The 23,256-nt window shown below is 40.9% G+C and overlaps 1 protein-coding gene across 1 annotated transcript in view; it reads left to right on the top strand.

Moving 5' to 3' along the window:
- LOC139765805 (glutamate receptor ionotropic, kainate glr-3-like) overlaps positions 1-23,256 on the top strand; it is a 65,904-nt gene that overhangs the window by 30,634 nt on the left and 12,014 nt on the right. The gene's annotated exons all lie outside the window — the stretch shown is intronic.

Here is a 23,256-nt window from a genome sequence, read left to right on the forward strand (position 1 = left end):
CAACGATGTGGTATACCGGGGTCGACGTGCTGTCAATGGATTGAAACAGGGCACATGAAGCGTTTCGGGTAAACCATGGAAAGTTCTGTGGGGCCTGGGTGTGGAAAGGGAGCTATGGTTTCAGAGCATTATACATGACAGCTAGAGACTGAGTGTGAATGAATATGGCCTTTGTTGTCTTTTCCAAGTGCTAACTCGCATACATTTTGGGGGAGGGAGTTTTCATTTCATGTTTGGCAGGGTGGCCACATGTTCAGGCCCCGATCACTCAAAATCTCTTTCACTCATCTTTCCATCTCCAATTTTGTCTCCCACCTCTCCTCGTTCCCTACACACCTGACACATATATCCTATTGGTCAATCTTTCCTCACTCATTCTCTGTATGTGACCAAACCATTTCAAAACCCCCTCTTCTGCTCTCTCAACCACACTCTTTTTATTACCACACATCTCTCTTACCCTATCATTACTTACTCGGTCAAGCAATGTCACACTACATATTGTCCTCAAACATCTCATTTCCAGCACATCCAACCTCCTCCACACAACTGTATCTACAGCCCACGCCTTGCAACCATATAACATCGTTGGAACCACTATTCCTTCAAACATACCCTTTTTTGCTTTCCGATATGATGTTCTCGACTTCCACACATTTTTCAACGCTCCCACAACTTTTGCCCCCTCCTCCACCCTGTGATTCACTTCCGCTTCCATTGTTCCATCTGCTGCCAATTCCACTCCCAGATATCTAAAACACTTCACTTCCTACAGTTTTTCTCCATTCAAAGTTACCTCCCAATTGACTTGTCCTTCAACCCTACTGTACTTATTTACATTTACTCTCAGCTTTCTTCTTTCACACACTTTACGAAACTCAGTCACCAGCTTCTGCAGTTTTTTACAGGAATCAGCCACCAGCGCTGTATCACCAGCGAACAACAACTGACTCACTGCCCAAGCTCTCTCATCCACAACAGACTGCATACTTACCCCTCTTTCCAAAACTCTTGAATTTACCCCCCTAACGACCCCATCCGTAAACATATTAAACAACCATGGAGACATCACACACCCCTGCCGCCAACCAACATTCACTGGGAACCAATCATTTTCCTCTCTTCCTACACGCATACATGCCTTACATTCTCGATGAAAACTTTTCACTGTTTCTAACAACTTGCCTCCCACACCATATATTCTTAATACCTTCCACAGAGCATCTCTATCAACTCTATCATATTCCTTCTCCAGATCCATAAATGCTACATACAAATGCATTTTCTCACATACATTCTCCAAAGCAAACACCTGATCCACACATCGTTTACCACTTCTGAAACCACACTGCATTTCCCTAATCTGATGCTCTGTACATGACTTAACCCTCTCAATCAATAACCTCCCATATAATTTCCCAGGAATACTCAACAAACTTATACCTCTGTAATTTGAGCACTCACATTTATCCCCTTTGACTTTGTACAATGGCACTATGCAAGGATTCCGCCAATCCTCAGGCATCTCACCATGAGTCCATACATACATTAAATAACCTCACCAACCAGTCAGCAATCCAGTCACCCCCTTTTCTAATAAATTCCACTGTAATACCATCGAAACCCGCTGCCTTTGCCGGCTTTTGTCTTTGAAAAGAGAGATATACATATGTATACGTATGTGAGTAGGAGAGATGGCCAGAGAGCGTTATTGGATTACGTGCTAATTGATATGCGCTCGAAAGAGAGACTTGGATGTTAATGTGACGAAAGGTGCAACTGGAGGGATGTCTTATCATTATCTTGTTGAGGCGAAGGTGAGGGTTTGTAGAGGTTTTCAGAAAAGAAGAGAGAATGCTGAGGTGAAGAGAGTGGTGAGAGTAATTGAGCTTGGGATGGAGACTTGTGGGAGGAAGTACTAGGAGAAACTGAGCACAGAATGGAATAAGGTGAGAAGAAAGGAGGTAAGGGGAGTAGGGGAAGAATGTGATGTATTTAGGGAAGTAGTGATGGCTTGCGCTAGGGATGCTTGTGGCATGAGAAGCGTGGGAGGTAGGCAGATTAGAAAGGGTAGTGAGTGGTGGGCTGAAGATGTAAGATTATTAGTGAAAGAGAAGAGAGAGGCATTTGGACGATTTTTGCAGGGAAATAATGCAAATGCCTTGTAGATGTATAAACGAAAGAGGCAGGAGGTCAAGAGAAAGGTGCAAGAGGAGAAAAAAAGGGCAAATGGTAATTGGGGTGAGAGAGTATCATTAAATTTTAGGGAGAATAAAAAGATGTTTTGGAAGGAGGTGAATAAAGTGCGTAAGACAAGGGAACAAATGGGAACTTCAGTTAAATCTCTAATGGGGAGGTGATGACATGTAGTGGTGATGTGAGAAGGAGATGGAGAGAGTATTTTGTAGGTTTGTTGAATGTGTTTGATGATATAGTGGCAGATATAGGGTTTTTTGGTCGAGGTGGTGTGTAAAGTGAGAGGGTTAGTGAGAATGATTTGGTAAACAAAGAGGTAGTATAAGCTTTGCGGAAGATGAAAGCCGGCAAGGCACCAGGTTTGGATGGTATTGCAGTGGAATCTATTAAAAAAGGGGGTGACTGTATTGTTGACTGGTTGGTAAGGTTATCTAATGTATGTATGACTCATGGTGAGGTGCATGAGGATTGGCGGAATGCGTGCTAGGGCCATTGTACAAAGGCAAAGGGGATAAGAGTGAGTGCTCAAATTACAGAGGTATAAGTTTTTTGAGTGTTCCTGGTAAATTATATAGGAGGGTATTGATTGAGAGGGTGAAGGCATGTACAGAGCATCAGATTGGGGAAGAGCAGTGTGGTTTCAGAAGTGGTTGAGGTTGTGTTGATCAGGTGTTTGCTTTGTAGAATGTATGTGAGAAATACTTAGAAAAGCAAATGGATTTGTATGTAGCATTTATGGATCTGGAGAAGGCATATGATAGAGTTGATAGAGAAGCTCTGTGGAAGGTATTAAGAATATATGGTGCGGGAGGCAAGTTGTTAGAAGCAGTGAAAAGTTTTTATCGAGGATGTAAGGCATGTGTACGTGTAGGAAGAGAGGAAAGTGATTGGTTCTCAGTGAATGTAGGTTTGCGGCAGGGGTGTGTGATGTCTCCATGGTTGTTTAATTTGTTTATGGATGAGGTTGTTAGGGAGGTGAACGCAAAAGTTTTGGAAAGAGGGGCAAGTATGAAGTCTGTCGTGGATGAGAGAGTTAGGAAGTGAGTCTGTTGTTGTTCGCTGATGATACACCGCTGGTGGCTGATTCATGTGAGAAACTGCAGAAGCTGGTGACTGAGTTTGGTAGAGTGTGTGAAAGAAGAAAGCTAAGAGTAAATGTGAATAAGAGCAAGGTTATTAGGTACAGTAGGGTTGAGGGTCAAGTCAATTGGGAGGTAAGTTTGAATGGAGCAAAACTGGAGGAAGTAAAGTGTTTTAGATATCTGGGAGTGGATCTGGCAGCGAATGGAACCATGGAAGCGGAAGTGAATCATAGGGTGGGGGAGGGGGCGAAAATCCTGGGAGCCTTGAAGAATGTGTGGAAGTCGAGAACATTATCTCGGAAGGCAAAAATGGGTATGTTTGAAGGAATAGTGGTTCCAACAATGTTGTATGGTTGCGAACCGTGGGCTATGGATAGAGTTGTGCGCAGGAGGGTGGATGTGCTGGAAATGAGATGTTTGAGGACAATGTGTGGTGTGAGGTGGTTTGATCGAGTAAGTAATGTAAGGGTGAGAGAGATGTGTGGAAATAAAAAGAGCGTGGTTGAGAGAGCAGAAGAGGGTGTTTTGAAATGGTTTGGGCACATGGAGAGAATGAGTGAGGAAAGATTGACCAAGAGGATATATGTGTCGGAGGTGGAGGGAACGAGGAGAAGAGGGAGACCAAATTGGAGGTGGAAAGATGGAATGAAAAAGATTTTGTGTGATCGGGGCCTGAACATGCAGGAGGGTGAAAGGAGGGCAAGGAATAGAGTGAATTGGAGCGATGTGGTATACCGGGGTTGACGTGCTGTCAGTGGATTGAATCAAGGCATGTGAAGCGTCTGGGGTAAACCATGGAAAGCTGTGTAGGTATGTATATTTGCGTGTGTGGACGTGTGTATGTACATGTGTATAGGGGGGGGGGGGGTTGGGCCATTTCTTTCGTCTGTTTCCTTGCGCTACCTCGCAAACGCGGGAGACAGCGACAAAGTATAAAAAAAAAGAAAAAAAAATATATATATGTATATGTATATATACATATATATATATATATATATATATATATATATTCCTGGTAAATTATATGGGAGAGTATTGATTGAGAGGGTGAAGGCATGTACAGAGCATCAGATTGGGGAAGAGCACTGTGGGTTCAGAAGTGGTAGAGGATGTGTGGATCAGGTGTTTGCTTTGAAGAATGTATGTGAGAAATACTTAGAAAAGCAAATGGATTTGTATGTAGCATTTATGGATCTGGAGAAGGCATACGATAGAGTTGATAGAGATGCTCTGTGGAAGGTATTAAGAATATATGGTGTGGGAGGAAAGTTGTTAGAAGCAGTGAAAAGTTTTTATCGAGGATGTAAGGACATGTGTACGTGTAGTAAGAGAGGAAAGTGATTGGTTCTCAGTGAATGTAGGTTTGCGGCAGGGGTGTGTGATGTCTCAATGGTTGTTTAATTTGTTTATGGATGGGGTTGTTAGGGAGGTGAATGCAAGAGTTTTGGAAAGAGGGGCAAGTATCAAGTCTGTTGGGGATGAGAGAGCTTGGGAAGTGAGTCAGTTGTTGTTCGCTGATGATACAGCGCTGGTGGCTGATTCATGTGAGAAACTGCAGAAGCTGGTGACTGAGTTTGGAAAAGTGTGTGGAAGAAGAAAGTTAAGAGTAAATGTGAATAAGAGCAAGGTTATTAGGTACAGTAGGGTTGAGGGTCAAGTCAATTGGGAGGTGAGTTTGAATGGAGAAAAACTGGAGGAAGTGAAGTGTTTTAGATATCTGGGAGTGGATCTGGCAGCGGATGGAACCATGGAAGCGGAAGTGGATCATAGGGTGGGGGAGGGGGCGAAAATCCTGGTGGCCTTGAAGAATGTGTGGTAGTCGAGAACATTATCTCGGAAAGCAAAAATGGGTATGTTTGAAGGAATAGTGGTTCCAACAATGTTGTATGGTTGCGAGGCGTGGGCTTTGGATAGAGTTGTGCGCAGGAGGATGGATGTGCTGGAAATGAGATGTTTGAGGACAATGTGTGGTGTGAGGTGGTTTGATTGAGTGAGTAACGTAAGGGTAAGAGAGATGTGTGGAAATAAAAAGAGCGTGGTTGAGAGAGCAGAAGAGGGTGTTTTGAAGTGGTTTGGGCACATGGAGAGGATGAGTGAGGAAAGATTGACCAAGAGGATATATGTGTCGGAGGTGGAGGGAACAAGGAGAAGAGGGAGACCAAATTGGAGGTGGAAAGATGAAGTGAAAAAGATTTTGTGTGATCGTGGCCTGAACATGCAGGAGGGTGAAAGGAGGGCAAGGAATAGAGTGAATTGGAGCGATGTGGTATACCGGGATTGACGTGCTGTCAGTGGATTGAAGCAGGGCATGTGAAGCGTCTGGGGTAAACGATGGAAAGCTGTGTAGGTATGTATATTTGCGTGTGTGGACGTATGTATATACATGTGTATGGGGGGGGTTGGGCCATTTCTTTCGTCTGTTTCCTTGCGCTACCTCGCAAACGCGGGAGACAGCGACAAAGTATAAAAAAATATATATATATATATATATATATATATATATATATATATATATATATATATATATATATATATATATGCAAGAGTTTTGGAAAGAGGGGCAAGTATGAAGTCTGTTGTGGATGAGAGAGCTTGGGAAGTGTCAGTTGTTGTTCGCTGATGATACAGCGCTGGTGGCTCTTATTCACATTTACTCTTAACTTTGTTCTTCCACACACTTTATTAAACTCAGTCACCAGCTTCTGCAGTTTCTCACATGAATCAGCCACCAGCGGTGTATCATCAGCGAACAACAACTGACTCACTTCCCAAGCTCTCTCATCCACAACAGACTTCATACTTGCCCCTCTTTCCAAAACTCTTGCATTTACCTCCCTAACAATCCCATCCATAAACAAATTAAACAACCATGAAGACATCACACACCCCTGCCGCAAACCTACATTCAGTGAGAACCAATCACTTTCCTCTCTTCCCACACGTACACATGCCTTACATCCTCGATAAAAACTTTTCACTGCTTCTAACAACTTTCCTCCCACACCATATATTATTAATACCTTCCACAGAGCATCTCTATCAACTCTATCATATGCCTTCTCCAGATCCATAAATGCTACATACAAATCCATTTGCTTTTCTAAGTATTTCTCACATACATTCTTCAAAGCAAACACCTGATCCACACATCCTCTACCACTTCTGAAACCACACTGCTCTTCCCCAATCTCATGCTCTGTACATGCCTTCACCCTCTCAATCAACACCCTCCCATATAATTTACCAGGAATAATCAACAAACTTATACCTCTGTAATTTGAGCACTCACTCTTATCCCCTTTGCCTTTGTACAATGGCACTATGCACGCATTCCGCCAATCCTCAGGCACCTTACCATGAGTCATACATACATTAGATAACCTTACCAACCAGTCAACAATACAGTCACCCCCTTTTTTAATAAATTCCACTGCAATACCATCCAAACCTGCTGCCTTGCCGGCTTTCATCTTCCGCAAAGCTTTCACTACCTCTTCTCTGTTTACCAAATCATTTTCCCTAACCCTCTCACTTTGCACACCACCTCGACCAAAACACCCTATAACTGCCACTCTATCATCAAACACATTCAACAAACCTTCAAAATACTCACTCCATCTCCTTCTCACATCACCACTACTTGTTATCACCTCCCCATTTGCGCCCTTCACTGAAGATCCCATGGGGTGTTCAGTGTTGTAAATGGAAATGGTGAAGAGCTTGTAGATTTATGTGCTGAAAAAGGACTGATGATTGGGAATACCTGGTTTAAAAAGCGAGATATACATAAGTATACTTATGTAAGTAGGAGAGATGGCCAGAGAGCGTTATTGGATTACGTGTTAATTGACAGGCGTGCGAAAGAGAGACTTTTGGATGTTAATGTGCTGAGAGGTGCAACTGGAGGGATGTCTGATCATTATCTTGTGGAGGCTAAGGTGAAGATTTGTATGGGTTTTCAGAAAAGAAGAGTGATTGTTGGGGTGAAGAGGGTGGTGAGAGTAAGTGAGCTTGGGAAGGAGACCTGTGTGAGGAAGTACCAGGAGAGACTGAGTACAGAATGGAAAAAGGTGAGAACAATGGAAGTAAGGGGAGTGGGGGAGGAATGGGATGTATTTAGGGAATCAGTGATGGATTGCGCAAAAGATGCTTGTGGCATGAGAAGAGTGGGAGGTGGGTTGATTGGAAAGGGTAGTGAGTGGTGGGATGAAGAATTAAGAGTATAAGTGAAAGAGAAGAGAGAGGCATTTGGACAATTTATGCAGGGAAAAAATGCAATTGAGTGGAAGATGTATAAAAGAAAGAGACAGGAGGTCAAGAGAAAGGTGCAAGATGTGAAAAAAAGGGCAAATGAGAGTTGGGGTGAGAGAGTATCATTAAATTTTAGAGAGAATAAAAAGATGTTCTGGAAGGAGGTAAATAAAGTGTGTAAGACAAGGGAGCATATATATATATATATATATATATATATATATATATATATATATATATACATATATATATATATATATATATATATATATATTTTTTTTTTTTTTTTATACCTCGTCGCTGTCTCCCGCGGTTTCGAGGTAGCGCAAGGAAACAGACGAAAGAAATGGCCCAACCCCCCCATACACATGTACATACACACGTCCACACACGCAAATATACATACCTACACAGCTTTCCATGGTTTACCCTGGACGCTTCACATGCCTTGATTCAATCCACCGACAGCACGTCAACCCCTGTATACCACATCGCTCCAATTCACTCTATTCCTTGCCCTCCTTTCAGCCTCCTGCATGTTCAGGCCCCGATCACACAAAATCCTTTTCACTCCATCTTTCCACCTCCAATTTGGTCTCCCTCTTCTCCTCGTTCCCTCCACCTCCGACACATATATCCTCTTGGTCAATCTTTCCTCACTCATTCTCTCCATGTGCCCAAACCATTTCAAAACACCCTCTTCTGCTCTCTCAACCACCATCTTTTTATTTCCACACATCTCTCTTACCCTTACGTTACTTACTCGATCAAACCACCTCACACCACACATTGTCCTCAAACATCTCATTTCCAGCACATCCATCCTCCTGCGCACAACTCTATCCATAGCCCACGCATCGCAACCATACAACATTGTTGGAACCACTATTCCTTCAAACATACCCATTTTTGCTTTCCGAGATAATGTTCTCGACTTCCACACATTTTTCAAGGCTCCCAAAATTTTCGCCCCCTCCCCCACCCTATGATCCACTTCCGCTTCCATGGTTCCATCCGCTGACAGATCCACTCCCAGATATCTAAAACACTTCACTTCCTCCAGTTTTTCTCCATTCAAACTCACCTCCCAATTGATTTGACCCTCAACCCTACTGTACCTAATAACCTTGCTCTTATTCACATTTACTCTTAACTTTCTTCTTTCACACACTTTACCAAACTCCGTCACCAGCTTCTGCAGTTTCTCACATGAATCCGCCACCAGCGCTGTATCATCAGCGAACAACAACTGACTCACTTCCCAAGCTCTCTCATCCCCAACAGACTTCATACTTGCCCCTCTTTCCAAGACTCTTGCATTTACCTCCCTAACAACCCCATCCATAAACAAATTAAACAACCATGGAGACATCACACACCCCTGCCGCAAACCTACATTCACTGAGAACCAATCACTTTCCTCTCTTCCTACACGTACACATGCCTTACATCCTCGATAAAAACTTTTCACTGCTTCTAACAACTTGCCTCCCACACCATATATTCTTAATACCTTCCACAGAGCATCTCTATCAACTCTATCATATGCCTTCTCCAGATCCATAAATGCTACATACAAATCCATTTGCTTTTCTAAGTATTTCTCACATACATTCTTCAAAGCAAACACCTGATCCACACATCCTCTACCACTTCTGAAACCACACTGCTCTTCCCCAATCTGATGCTCTGTACATGCCTTCACCCTCTCAATCAATACCCTCCCATATAATTTACCAGGAATACTCAACAAACTTATACCTCTGTAATTTGAGCACTCACTCTTATCCCCTTTGCCTTTGTACAATGGCACTATGCACGCATTCCGCCAATCCTCAGTAAAATTGAAAGTTGATGGCGAGAGGTGGGTGATTATTGGTGCATATGCACCTGGGCATGAGAAGAAAGATCATGAGAGGCAAGTGTTTTGGGAGCAGCTAAATGAGTGTGTTAGCGGTTTTGATGCACGAGACCGGGTTATAGTGGTGGGTGATTTGAATGCAAAGGTGAGTAATGTGGCAGTTGAGGGAATAATTGGTATGCATGGGGTGTTCAGTGTTGTAAATGGAAATGGTGAGGAGCTTGTAGATTTATGTGCTGAAAAAGGACTGATGATTGGGAATACCTGGTTTAAAAAGCGAGATATACATAAGTATACTTATGTAAGTAGGAGAGATGGCCAGAGAGCGTTATTGGATTACGTGTTAATTGACAGTCGTGCGAAAGAGAGACTTTTGGATGTCAATGTGCTGAGAGGTGCAGCTGGAGGGATGTCTGATCATTATCTTGTGGAGGCTAAGGTGAAGATTAGTATGGGTTTTCAGAAAAGAAGAGTGAATGTTGGGGTGAAGAAGGTGGTGAGAGTAAGTGAGCTTGGGAAGGAGACCTGTGTGAGGAAGTATCAGGAGAGACTGTGTACAGAATGGAAAAAGGTGAGAACAATGGAAGTAAGGGGAGTGGGGGAGGAATGGGATGTATTTAGGGAATCAGTGATGGATTGCGCAAAAGATGCTTGTGGCATGAGAAGAGTGGGAGGTGGGCTGTTTAGAAAGGGTAGTGAGTGGTGGGATGAAGAAGTAAGAGTATTAGTGAAAGAGAAGAGAGAGGCATTTGGACGATTTTTGCAGGGAAAAAATGCAATTGAGTGGGAGAAGTATAAAAGAAAGAGACAGGAGGTGAAGAGAAAGGTGCAAGAGGTGAAAAAAAGGGCAAATGAGAGTTGGGGTGAGAGACTATCAGTAAATTTTAGGGAGAATAAAAAGATGCTCTGGAAGGAGGTAAATAGGGTGCGTAAGACAAGGGAGCAAATGGGAACTTCAGTGAAGAGCGTAAATGGGGAGGTGATAACAAGTAGTGGTGATGTGAGAAGGAGATGGAATGAGTATTTTGAAGGTTTGTTAAATGTGTCTGATGACAGTGGCAGATATAGGGTGTTTGGGTCGAGGTGGTGTGCAAAGTGAGAGGGTTAGGGAAAATGATTTGGTAAACAGAGAAGAGGTAGTAAAAGCTTTGCGGAAGATGAAAGCCGGCAAGGCAGCAGGTTTGGATGGTATTGCAGTGGAATTTATTAAAAAAGGGGGTGACTGTATTGTTGACTGGTTGGTAAGGTTATTTAATGTATGTATATATATATATATATATATATATATATATATATATATATATATATATATATTCAAACTTTCAAACTATTCGCCATTTCCCGCGTTAGCGAGGTAGCGTTAGGAACAGAGGACTGGGCCTTTTTTGGAATATCCTCACCTGGCCCCCTCTGTTCCTTCTTTTGGAAAATTAAAAGAAAAACGAGAGGGGAGGATTTCCAGCCCCCCCGCTCCCTCTCCTTTTAGTCGCCTTCTACAACACGCAGGGAATACGTGGGAAGTATTCTTAATCCCCTATCCCCAGGGATATATATATATATATATATATATATATATATATATATATATATATATATATATATATATATATTTATATATATATATATATATATATATATATATATATATATATATATATATATATATATATATATAAATACATATATATATTCTTTCTTTTTCTTTCAAACTATTCGCCATTTCCCGCATTAGCGAGGTAGCGTTAAGAACAGAGGACTGGGCCTTTGAGGGAATACCCTCACCTGGCCCAATTCTCTGTTCCTTCTTTTGGAAAATTAAAAAAAAACGAGAGGGGAGGATTTCCAGCCCCCCGCTCCCTCCCCTTTTAGTCGCCTTCTACGACACGCAGGGAATACGTGGGAAGTATTCTTTCTCCCCTATCCCCAGGGAATGCATATATATATATATATATATATATATATATATATATATATATATATATATATATATATATATATATATATATATATATATATATATATATATATATATATATAGATATAGATATACAATCTTTGGTCAATCTTTCCTCACTCATTCTCTCTATGTGCCCAAACCATTTCAAAACACCCTCTTCTGCTCTCTCAAACACGCTCTTTTTATTTCCACACATCTCTCTTATCCTTACGTTGCTTACTCGATCAAACCACCTCACACGACACATTGTCCTCAAACATCTCATTTCCAGCACATCCATCCTCCTGCGCACAACTCTATCCATAGCCAACGCCTCGCAACCATACAACATTGTTGGAACCACTATTCCTTCAAACATACCCATTTTTGCTTTCCGAGATAATGTTCTCGACTTCCACACATTCTTCAAGGCTCCCAGGATTTTCGCCCCCTCCCCCACCCTATGATCCACTTCCGCTTCCATGGTTCCATCCGCTGCCAGATCCACTCCCAGATATCTAAAACACTCTACTTCCTCCAGTTTTTCTCCATTCAAACTTGTCTCCCAATTAACTTGACCCTCACCCCTACTGTACCTAATTACCTTGCTCTTATTCACATTTACTCTTAACTTTCTTCTTTCACACACTTTACCAAACTCAGTCACTAGCTTCTGCAGTTTCTCACATGAATCAGCCACCAGCGCTGTATCATCAGCGAACAACAACTGACTCACTTCCCAAGCTCTCTCATCCCTAACAGACTTCATACTTGCCCCTCTTTCGAAAACTCTTGCATTCACCTCCCTAACAACCCCATGCATAAACAAATTAAACAACCATATATATATTTATATATATATATATATATATATATATATATATATATATATATATATATATATATATATATATATATATATATATTTTTTTTTTTTTATACCTCGTCGCTGTCTCCCGCGTTTGCGAGGTAGCGCAAGGAAACAGACGAAAGAAATGGCCCAACCCCCCCCCCCCCATACACATGTACATACACACGTCCACACACGCAAATATACATACCTACACAGCTTTCCATGGTTTACCCCGGACGCTTCACTTGCCTTGATTCAATCCACTGACAGCACGTCAATCTTTCCTCACTCATTCTCTCCATGTGCCCAAACCACTTCAAAACACCCTCTTCTGCTCTCTCAACCACGCTCTTTTTATTTCCACACATCTCTCTTACCCTTACGTTACTTACTCGATCAAACCACCTCACACCACACATTGTCCTCAAACATCTCATTTCCAGCACATCCATCCTCCTGCGCACAACTCAATCCATAGCCCACGCCTCGCAACCATACAACATTGTTGGAACCACTATTCCTTCAAACATACCCATTTTTGCTTTCCGGGATAATGTTCTCGACTTCCACACATTTTTCAAGGCTCCCAAAATTTTCGCCCCCTCCCCCACCCTATGATCCACTTCCGCTTCCATGGTTCCATCCGCTGACAGATCCACTCCCAGATATCTAAAACACTTCACTTCCTCCAGTTTTTCTCCATTCAAACTCACCTCCCAATTGACTTGACCCTCAACCCTACTGTACCTAATAACCTTGCTCTTATTCACATTTACTCTTAACTTTCTTCTTCCACACACTTTACCAAACTCCGTCACCAGCTTCTGCAGTTTCTCACATGAATCCGCCACCAGCGCTGTATCATCAGCGAACAACAACTGACTCACTTCCCAAGCTCTCTCATCCCCAACAGACTTCATACTTGCCCCTCTTTCCAAAACTCTTGCATTTACCTCCCTAACAAACCCATCCATAAACAAATTAAACAACCATGGAGACATCACACACCCCTGCCGCAAACCTACATTCACTGAGAACCAATCACTTTCCTCTCTTCCTACACGTACACATGCCTTACATCCTCGATAAAAACTTTTCACTGCTTCTAACAACTTGCCTCCCACACCATATATTCTTAATACCTTCCACAGAGCATCTCTATCAACTCTATCATATGCCTTCTCCAGATCCATAAATGGTACATACAAATCCATTTGCTTTTCCAAGTATTTCTCACATACATTCTTCAAAGCAAACACCTGATCCACACATCCTCTACCACTTCTGAAACCACACTGCTCTTCCCCAATCTGATGCTCTGTACATACCTTCACCCTCTCAATCAATACCCTCCCATATTATTTACCAGGAATACTCAACAAACTTATACCTCTGTAATTTGAGCACTCACTCTTATCCCCTTTGCCTTTGTACAATGGCACTATGCACGCATTCCGCCAATCCTCAGGCACCTCACCATGAGTCATACATACATTAAATAACCTTACCAACCAGTCAACAATACAGTCACCCCCTTTTTTTTTATAAATTCCACTGCAATACCATCCAAACCTGCTGCCTTGCCGGCTTTCATCTTCCGCAAAGCTTTTACTACCTCTTCTCTGTTTACCAAATCATTTTCCCTAACCCTCTCACTTTGCACACCACCTCGACCAAAACACCCTATATCTGCCACTCTGTCATCAGACACATTCAACAAACCTTCAAAATACTCATTCCATCTCCTTCTCACATCACCACTACTTGTTATCACCTCCCCATTTACGCCCTTCACTGAAGTTCCCATTTGCTCCCTTGTCTTACGCACCCTATTTACCTCCTTCCAGAACATCTTTTTATTCTCCCTAAAATTTACTGATAGTCTCTCACCCCAACTCTCATTTGCCCTTTTTTTTTTCTTTTTTTCTTTCTTTCAAACTATTCGCCATTTCCCGCGTTAGCGAGTTAGCGTTAAGAACAGAGAACTGGGCCTTTGAGGGAATATTCTCACCTGGCCCCCTTCTCTGTTCCTTCTTTTGGAAAATTAAAAAAAAAAAATGAGAGGGGAGGATTTCCAGCCCCCCGCTCCCTCCCCTTTTCGTCGCCTTCTACGACACGCAGGGAATACGTGGGAAGTATTCTTTCTCCCATATCCCCAGGGATAATATATATATATATATATATATATATATATATATATATATATATATATATATATATATATATATATATATATATATATATACACACACACAGCCCCACAGGAAATAGCATCGAAACCCCCTATATCATCGAGGTATCACCAGGAAAAAGAGGAAGAAAGGCCACATCCGCTGACATTTACTTTCCAGCTGTCATGCGTAATGCACCGAAACCATAGCATCCTTTCCACATCCAGTCCCCACAGACGTTTACTTGATTTACGCCAGACGTTTCATATACTCTGGTTCAATCCATTGACAGCACGTCGACCCCGGTATACCATAACGTTCCAATTCACTGTATTTCGTGCATGATCGGACCCCGATAGCTCAAAATCTTTTTCACTCCATCCCTCCAACTCCAATTTGGTCTGCCATTTTTCATTGTTCTCTCAAACTTTGACACATATATCATCTTTGTCAACTTTTCCTTACCCTCTCATTACTAACTGGATGAAGTCACCTCACACCACGTATTATCCTTAAATATTTCATTTCTAACACATCCACCATCCTCCTCACAACCTTATTTATAGCCCATGCCTCGCAACCATATGATGTTGTTGGAACCACTATTCCTTCAAAAGTATCCATTTCTGTTCTCTGAGATAACTTTCTCTCACTTATCTTTTCACTAAATGTTTCATATGCCAGATGCTCATTACTGAAAATTCCTTAATGAAAACACCACATCCCGACCGGTCATCACTTTACATATCTATTTACAGAGTTTCGTCTTAGGAAAATATGTATTTTCTTTAAAAATAATACATTTCGTAATTAATTGAGATGGCAATTATCTTTTTTTTCCGCTTAAATTGTAAAATTATCTACTGCAGTACATCCTTCCTGCTATGGTGTAAACCTGTGGTAATCTTGTATTGAAAAAATAGAGTGTTTATCAACTCTATGCTCCAGCATAACACAATGTAATGTCCTTGCATACTTGGACACATTTGTACATTTAAACATCATTGCACGAGTCAAGCTATTTTCTCTATACCTCCTAATGGTTCTAAGAGAAGTAGTTACACCAAGTTCCTTTGTTCTATTTTTCAATAGTTGGTAAATTTAACTTCATTCTTATAATTAAACTTAAGTGTTCCGTGGCAACCTTGAACAATTCTCATGGCCTCATTTTGCATGACGTCAAGCTTTTGAATAACCATCTTTCTATACATTATGAGAATGAATGCTGTGTAGTCAGTGACTAAATGTATCGTCCTGATATACATCATCCATAACATAGGAATGTCTGCTCCATTCCCCTGCCGTAACAAAGGTCTTAAACAGTCTTTACACGCGTTCACCAGATAATGCATCTTACACACTCTCCTGCTGCACATATATCCTATGTGCATCCCAAGATATAAGTACACACCAACATTCTCTGAACTTAATCGGTTCAAATACGGATCCACTTTTTTTTTCGCACTTTCTGACTTCATGTTTAATTTTCTACGCTAATATACGATCCATCCTACAATATAGTATACTCAGGGCGTTTAAGGCCTCTTGCTTACTGCTCATACTTTATAGGATAATGTCATCCGGATATATCATAACCTGGATGTCGCTGGGGAATTATTACCGAGCTGTTATATCTACTACGATGTTAAAAAGAGTGGGGCTCAGAGTAGCCAAACTCCAGTTCTCTGTCATTTCTGAATAACAACAATGAAACCAAACTTTAGCTGTTTTGTTACTTGCTTAACCAGCAATCCTTTTCAACAACCCCCTTGAGACCCTCCAAGTAAACAAGTTCCTCAAGTATGATTTCTTTACTCGTCGATCAGAGGCTCTTTTTAGATCTAAAATCGTTCTACATCACAGTCGGTAGCGCTCCTCCTTATCATGAATTCATGTACACTGGACGATGAAGGAATTTCAGCTTCACACAGCAATCTATTTAATACCATTCCCTCCATCATCTTGCTGACACAAGAGGTCATATATATCAGACGAAAATCTCCATTGATCATTGGTATTGGTACAACTTCTGCTTTCATCCACTTAAAAGTAACATTTACTAATGTAAGATGTATCAAGCAAGTCTACAAGGACACAGATGTTAGCATGAACATGAATGAGATCGTATGTTATATATCATCTGGTGCTGCACATCTTCCTGTTGTTGCATCATACAGTAACTCACTTTCGTTATACGAACACGTGTCTCATCATCCAGTGTTCAGTCAGTGACTTTGAATTAATTCATTCTTAAACTTACTTTCACTCAGTGATGAAGCCTCCACTCCCCAGCAAACCTGGCCTCTCCAACCCGTCATTTAATCATTTAATTTTCCTTTACAATTAAACTTCTTTGTCAGCACAAAAATAGTGATACGTAATAAATCATCAAGAAAGCTATCAACATACCAGAACTTTACACTTGACCTCAACTCCCTTTATTTGTCATCCAGCAAACAATATTCTTTTCCGCTCAGGGGATTTCTGTATTTCGTTAATGTGGACGTAAACATGTAATGCAAAATGGTCTTTAAACAAATCCTTAACGATCCCGGCACTCGTCTTCATTCCAGGTGTGTTGATCATTACTGCAAAATCCAACCTTCCTCCACGCATGTGGTTGGGCTCATCATACCGCAGTGATTCACTATCATCAAATCATCGTGAAATGTAACCTTCCCTCAGCCAGTAAGGTTGCTGGGTCCCACCGTACCCGGGACTTCATGTCTAGTATCAACATCATAAACCACAACACTGTCAATATTAAGTGAACATTCGGGCATATCATCATCATCATCAGACCTTTCAAGACGTGCATAGATATCAACAGTACATATAGACTTCACTTGGACGCAGAGCTTCATACACAAACTTTCTGTCTCGTTCTGGTTGTTCGATATTACTATTTCAACTGGTACAACCTTTAATAACATACGTTGACAGGCCTCCAGTGGACTCCGAGTCCAGCAGAGGTGGCCAAGGGGCTCCGTGTCCGGGCAAGGAGCCTATTGGTGAACAGAAATATTGATAATGACGCAAAGAATCAAACTAAGTATCCTCTGTGCCGCTCTCCTGCAGGGCTACAAGACCCACCTCATACAGCAGTGCATGAGTAAGGACATCTGTGCTCTTAGATTGCAAACCGTTATCATTCCACAAGAGAATAACTCAGATCATTATTTTCCCTTTTCCTCACGAACAACGGAAGTTAACTTTATTTTCTCATCTGCAAACTCTTTCATAACATATTTCACTGGAGCCACAAAGCCTGTTATGCATTACCTTAAGGACGTTAGCCCACCTACGTACAGTAAGTCTCCTTCATGTACGCATTTTCTGTCCACAACGAGGGTGGTTCGTCCGAATTCATCACAATATCATTCTTAATCTTATCTCAGTTGTGCTCAACACTCACATTCATATATTCACGAAAACGAGCAATTACCTTCTGGTTGTCTTCTACCCTTTTCCTAACCATATGTATGTCTTGCTAGAGATGAACCAATGCTTCATGCACATGACCAGACTTGCCAGTTACCTTAATATCTCTTAGTGCAACTGTCAGTGTGGCCTGCGCACCATTTCCTGTCATCTTCAACATGACACTCTGATCACTCTTCCTCTTCCATGCGTTCTGAGGTGGAGGTGAGGTGTTGATGTTTCCCCTGCAGCTGCTCGTTTATCCACCTAAATCCGCTGCTGCGCCTCCCCGATGCCCTGACGCTGGGACCTCTTATTATGACGCGAGGAGCCCGCATCATGCGCGCCGTCACAGTTACAGCAACACGACAATATTCCATTATGCCAATATTCCAGTGATGAACATCTCTATCTCGTCTGCCTTCATCAAGGCTACCATTTGGTTGGACTTCTCACTCTGGACCTCCCGTCACTTCGCCCAGACAATTGGTTTGTCATCTGGAAGGAAAGTCAAGATCGAGTACAACCGGTCGGACACATGAAGACGATCACTGTGGTGGTGTGTTTCATCGTGTCGTCAGGCATCGTCATAATCACATTCTTAAGCCCTATCGTCGTCAGAAACTTGACTTGCCTCATCCCTAGCCACAGTCAGATAGAACCTATTACGACCCTCCTTAAGAAGTGGTTCAAACTCAGTGTGTTGCCTGGCTCCCAGTGCAGCAGCCCACAGCAGCTGTCCATAGAATGACATACGCACATTAGCTGGAAGTACAACTTCCTCCTATCTGAGCTGTTCTCACCACTAGTGTTCCTCGTTGTCTCGATATCGTCTCGAGAGTTCGATCGACCATGCTGCTGGGTTTGGTTCCTTGTTTAATTTCTTCTTCTTCTTCTTCTTCTTCTTCTTCTTCTTCTTCTTCTTCTTCTCCTAGGCAAGCATTCCGTTTTTTCATATCATTCCTCACGGAAACCTGGTTGCAAGATCGGGATACGGATAGCACACTGGCTATCGATGGGTTTGTGTTGGTACGGTCTGACAGGAAAGGTGTTGATAAGGACCGAGGGGGTGGGGTTGCCGCTTACGTGAATGACAGATTGTGTTCACAAATTAATGTTAAGAAGAGCTACTGTGACAACAACATCGAGTATTTAGCGTTCACCTGTCGACCCTTTTATCTACCACGTGAACTTAATAAGATAATCCTAGTACTTGTATATATACCCCCGGATGCGGACGAAGTTATAGCAGCTGATATACTAGAAAATTGTGTTACAAACTGTGAAAATGAGAGCCCGAACAGTGCAATAATTATTTTAGGAGATTTTAATCACTGTGATTTTCAAGGAAAAGTCCGTACGTACGAACAAACAGTAAAGTGTGCCACAAGAGGTAAGGCGACACTGGATAAGATGTATTGTAATATTAAAGATGGATATAAAGTTTTTAAACGAGCAAACATTGGAAATGGAGACCATAACATGCTATACTGTGTACCTACATATAAACAATTACTGAAAAGAGTCAAATCGAAAGAAATTGAAATTAGAGAATGGGACGATAACAAGAGACAACGATTACAAGCGTGTTTTGACTGTACAGACTGGTCTGTCCTGATAGAAAACAGGACTGATATCAACACTAACTTAGATATTTTCAATGAATACTTTCACTTTTGCTTTGATATGATCGTACCTACCAAAACAATAAAGATATACCCAAACAATAAACCATGGATTAAAAAAGAACTAAAATCTATGCTAAATGAAAAACACAGACTCATGCGAAATGGAAGTGATGTTGAAAGAAGAACATTGCAAAGTAATATTGATAAAAAAATTACTGAATCGAAAAGAATATACAAAGAAAAAGTTGAAGGCTTGTTTAAAACAAACAGAGTAAAAGACGCTTGGAAAGGACTTAAAACCCTGTGCGGGCGCAAGAAGAAACAAAGTGTGCCTGAACCGGAAAATATCAACACATATGTAAATGAAATGAACGCGTTCTTTGCGAGATTTGAAAGACATGATTTCAGTGATGCGTGTAATGAGGTAATGACAGAAATTCAATCTAACAATGATGAAAGAATTATAATTAGGCAAGAAGACGTACAGAAGTCCCTGCAGAATATTCGGGCAGGTAAAGCTACAGGGCCAGACGGGATACCTGCTAGGGTACTTAAATGCTGTGCAAAACAGTTGACACCTGCACTGACCACATTATTTCAGGACTCGCTGGATCAGGGAGTGGTGCCTTATAAATGGAAAGAATCTGAAGTGAAACCTATTGCAAAAATTAATCATCCAAAAGATCACAAAGACTTCAGACCTGTAGTACTAACATCTAATATTATGAAATGTTTAGAAAGCATTGTGAAAAACTATATCTGTGAAAAAACAAATAATTTAAAAGACCCTATGCAATTTGCTTATCGTAATAATAGGAGTGTACAGGATGCAACACTTGTACTATTAAATGATATTAATAAGCATTTAGATAAGCCCAAATCACAAATTAGAGCACTATACATGGATTTTAGTTCAGCATTTAATACAATGCAACCTCATATTTTGCTCAATAAAATGCTAGAATTGGGTGTAAATAGAAATATCTTCATATGGATTTTTAGCTTTTTAACCCAGAGACCTCAATATACCAATGTAAATAATGTTAAGTCTAATGTGATAGTCACCAACACAGGAGCCCCCTAAGGTTGTGTATTGTCCCCAGCTCTTTTCACCTTGTATACAGATGATTGTAGAAGTGAAATTGATGATTGTACTATTATAAAATATGCTGACGATACAGTTATCTTAGGAAAAATTGTAAATAATAATTATGAAGGCTATTTAACTCAAGTTAAAAAATTCGTTGACTGGAGTAAACAAAATTTTTTGGAGCTTAATGTAAAGAAAACGAAAGAGATGATATTTGATTTCAGAACTAAAAATAAACACGTACCAGACCTATTAACAATTGAGGAAGAAAACGTAGAAAGAGTAAACCAGTATAAGTATTTGGGCTTTATGATTGATGACCAGTTGAAGGGAAGTGTTAATACAGATATGGTGTCAAGGAAATGTAACCAAAGACAACACTTTGTACGTATCTTGCATAACCTACGTGTAGATAAAATGGTCATTAGCCTATTTTACAAATCAATTTTAGAATCAGTTATAAATTTTTCAATCACTGCCTGGTATGGAAAACTTGCAAAGATAAAAAGAAGTTGGGAAGGATTGTTAAGAAAGCAAGAAAACTAGGTGCAGAGACCACATCACTGAATAAGCTTTATGAAAAAGGTATAATGAAACAAGTAGACAGAATGATGAAAGATGTAACGCATCCGCTACATAATTGTTACACGTATCTTAAATCTGGTAGAAGGGTAGCTCTGCCCAAGCTGCGCACTGATAGACACAAAAAGTCGTTTGTACCTAAAAGCATTCTGCTTTTCAATCATCTATCATCACTATAACTTCTAGCTTTAAGTTTCATGATAACTGTAGGTGATGGTTCATGATAGGGATGGTGATAAGCTTTTATCGCATGTACACAATAGCAAAGTAACATTTTATATGAAATAACCTATGCAATATTTCTTGTTAATATTTTAATGTTTTTTTTTTTTTACAACTACTAAGGAGCTCTAAAGCCAAAACGAATTTCATTTTGTATTACATTTTGTATAACAATTTGACGAATAAAGTATCTTATCTTATCTTATCTTATCTTATTTCTCTCACTCTGCCTCTCCGCCTCTCGCCTCTTCTTTTCTTTCTTTCTGATTACTTCCTGAAAATTCTCCATCTCATCCACTGTTGTTGGCGGCAAATCAGCTGCTCCAGATTCGCTACTTGATAGCTGCAGGTCGTCTTGCAAGTTTTCTGTTAAAATGTAGTATAGCTAGCCTCATGCATCCATGGTTTCTGCCCACTACTTGCCCTAGACATGGTACGAGGCCATAGAAGCGTCAGTTGACAGCTGTCATACGTCTGATCCACACGGGAGCTCAGACGTCAAATGAAGATTACGTCAGCACCAAGAGAACGTGTTGAGAAGGCGCATTAAACCATCCACTTCGGAATGGTGTTCTCGCTCTGACCATCAAAATGCGACAAACTTAACCACGTTATTGTAGTGACCTCTGGTCTGGCTGTAAGATCATGAAGCTCATATCAGTACGGCAAACAATAGTAACATTAATATAATGGTAGTGATGATGATAATGGAAGTAGAGGTGACCATGATTGTGGTGGTAGTAACATTAATATAATGGTAGTGATGATGATAATAGAAGTAGAAGTGACCATCATTGTGGTGGTAGTAACATTAATATAATGGTAGTGATGATGATAATAGAAGTAGAGGTGACCATCATTGTGGTGGTGGTGCAGCATGGCTTACTCCAGGACGCTGTTACAGACACCAAACGCAATCAGTGACCACCCCTCTCCCCACATCTCCCTCCCCCTCCCCCCCTCGCTCAATCACTCCCTTGAGGAAATAGTGATATTGATAAATTGTAATGCTGGTAATGCTTGATAACGATAATGATATTGTTAGTGATAGTAGCAGTGAGGATATGATCGTTAAAGCATACATGATGATAATCGAAATCGAAATCATGCAGATTACCAAAATGGTGACAGTAGTGGTATTAGTAATAAATGGAATGATTAATAATGATATTTAGCCCATCAGGTCGTATTGTCTTAAGTATTCTATTTTCGGCAGCGACAGACAATACTCTTCAGCTCAGAGTGAGTCCCAGAACACTGGCAGTGTAAATAGCAATGGTAATTACAGTGATGATAGTTTTAAATCACCTTTTTAGTATCATTGTTAATGAGTGCGATCTTTACTAAATAAACAGTCGGAACGAAACATAACGGCTTCGAACCGTTACATACAATGGTCGAAGTTTCGATTCTGAGTTGCTAACCTGAAAGTGGACATGACTTTTGGACGTAAATGTTCAACTGAAAATATTAAATTTCTCTAGATACATTTGTAGATTTACCTATTGGTAAATTCATCACACACGAACAGATCCATTCACATAATGCATAAACATTGAAGCAATCCACTGAAGACTCAGATGGTGGCACCTTCTGTGATATTTTCTACACCAACGTCATATTGTGGCCAAGCTCGCCTAGCCTCTTCTATACACAGCTGGTTTGCCTTTTTTGAGAGGGGAAAGATCTGAGTGCAGCAGACGCTGACCTAAATGAACATGAAAACCTTTTTCCTAGATTCATAAAATTTGTATTACAAACATACTCAGTTATCATCAATATATATATCAGTCTTATCTTCTGTATACAACATACTTTACACAGTTCACAACATAAGATAATTTGCGGCATCAGCCTTAACCTAAAGACTCCAATGCTTTTCACCTCTACAGAAATATATGAAACCTACCATCCCTCCCTCAGGAACAGGCTCAGTGGAACAGGGGCGTCTGAGAGTGATAGTC

Source organism: Panulirus ornatus, chromosome 56, assembly GCF_036320965.1.
Source record: "Panulirus ornatus isolate Po-2019 chromosome 56, ASM3632096v1, whole genome shotgun sequence".
NCBI lineage: Eukaryota > Metazoa > Arthropoda > Malacostraca > Decapoda > Palinuridae > Panulirus > Panulirus ornatus.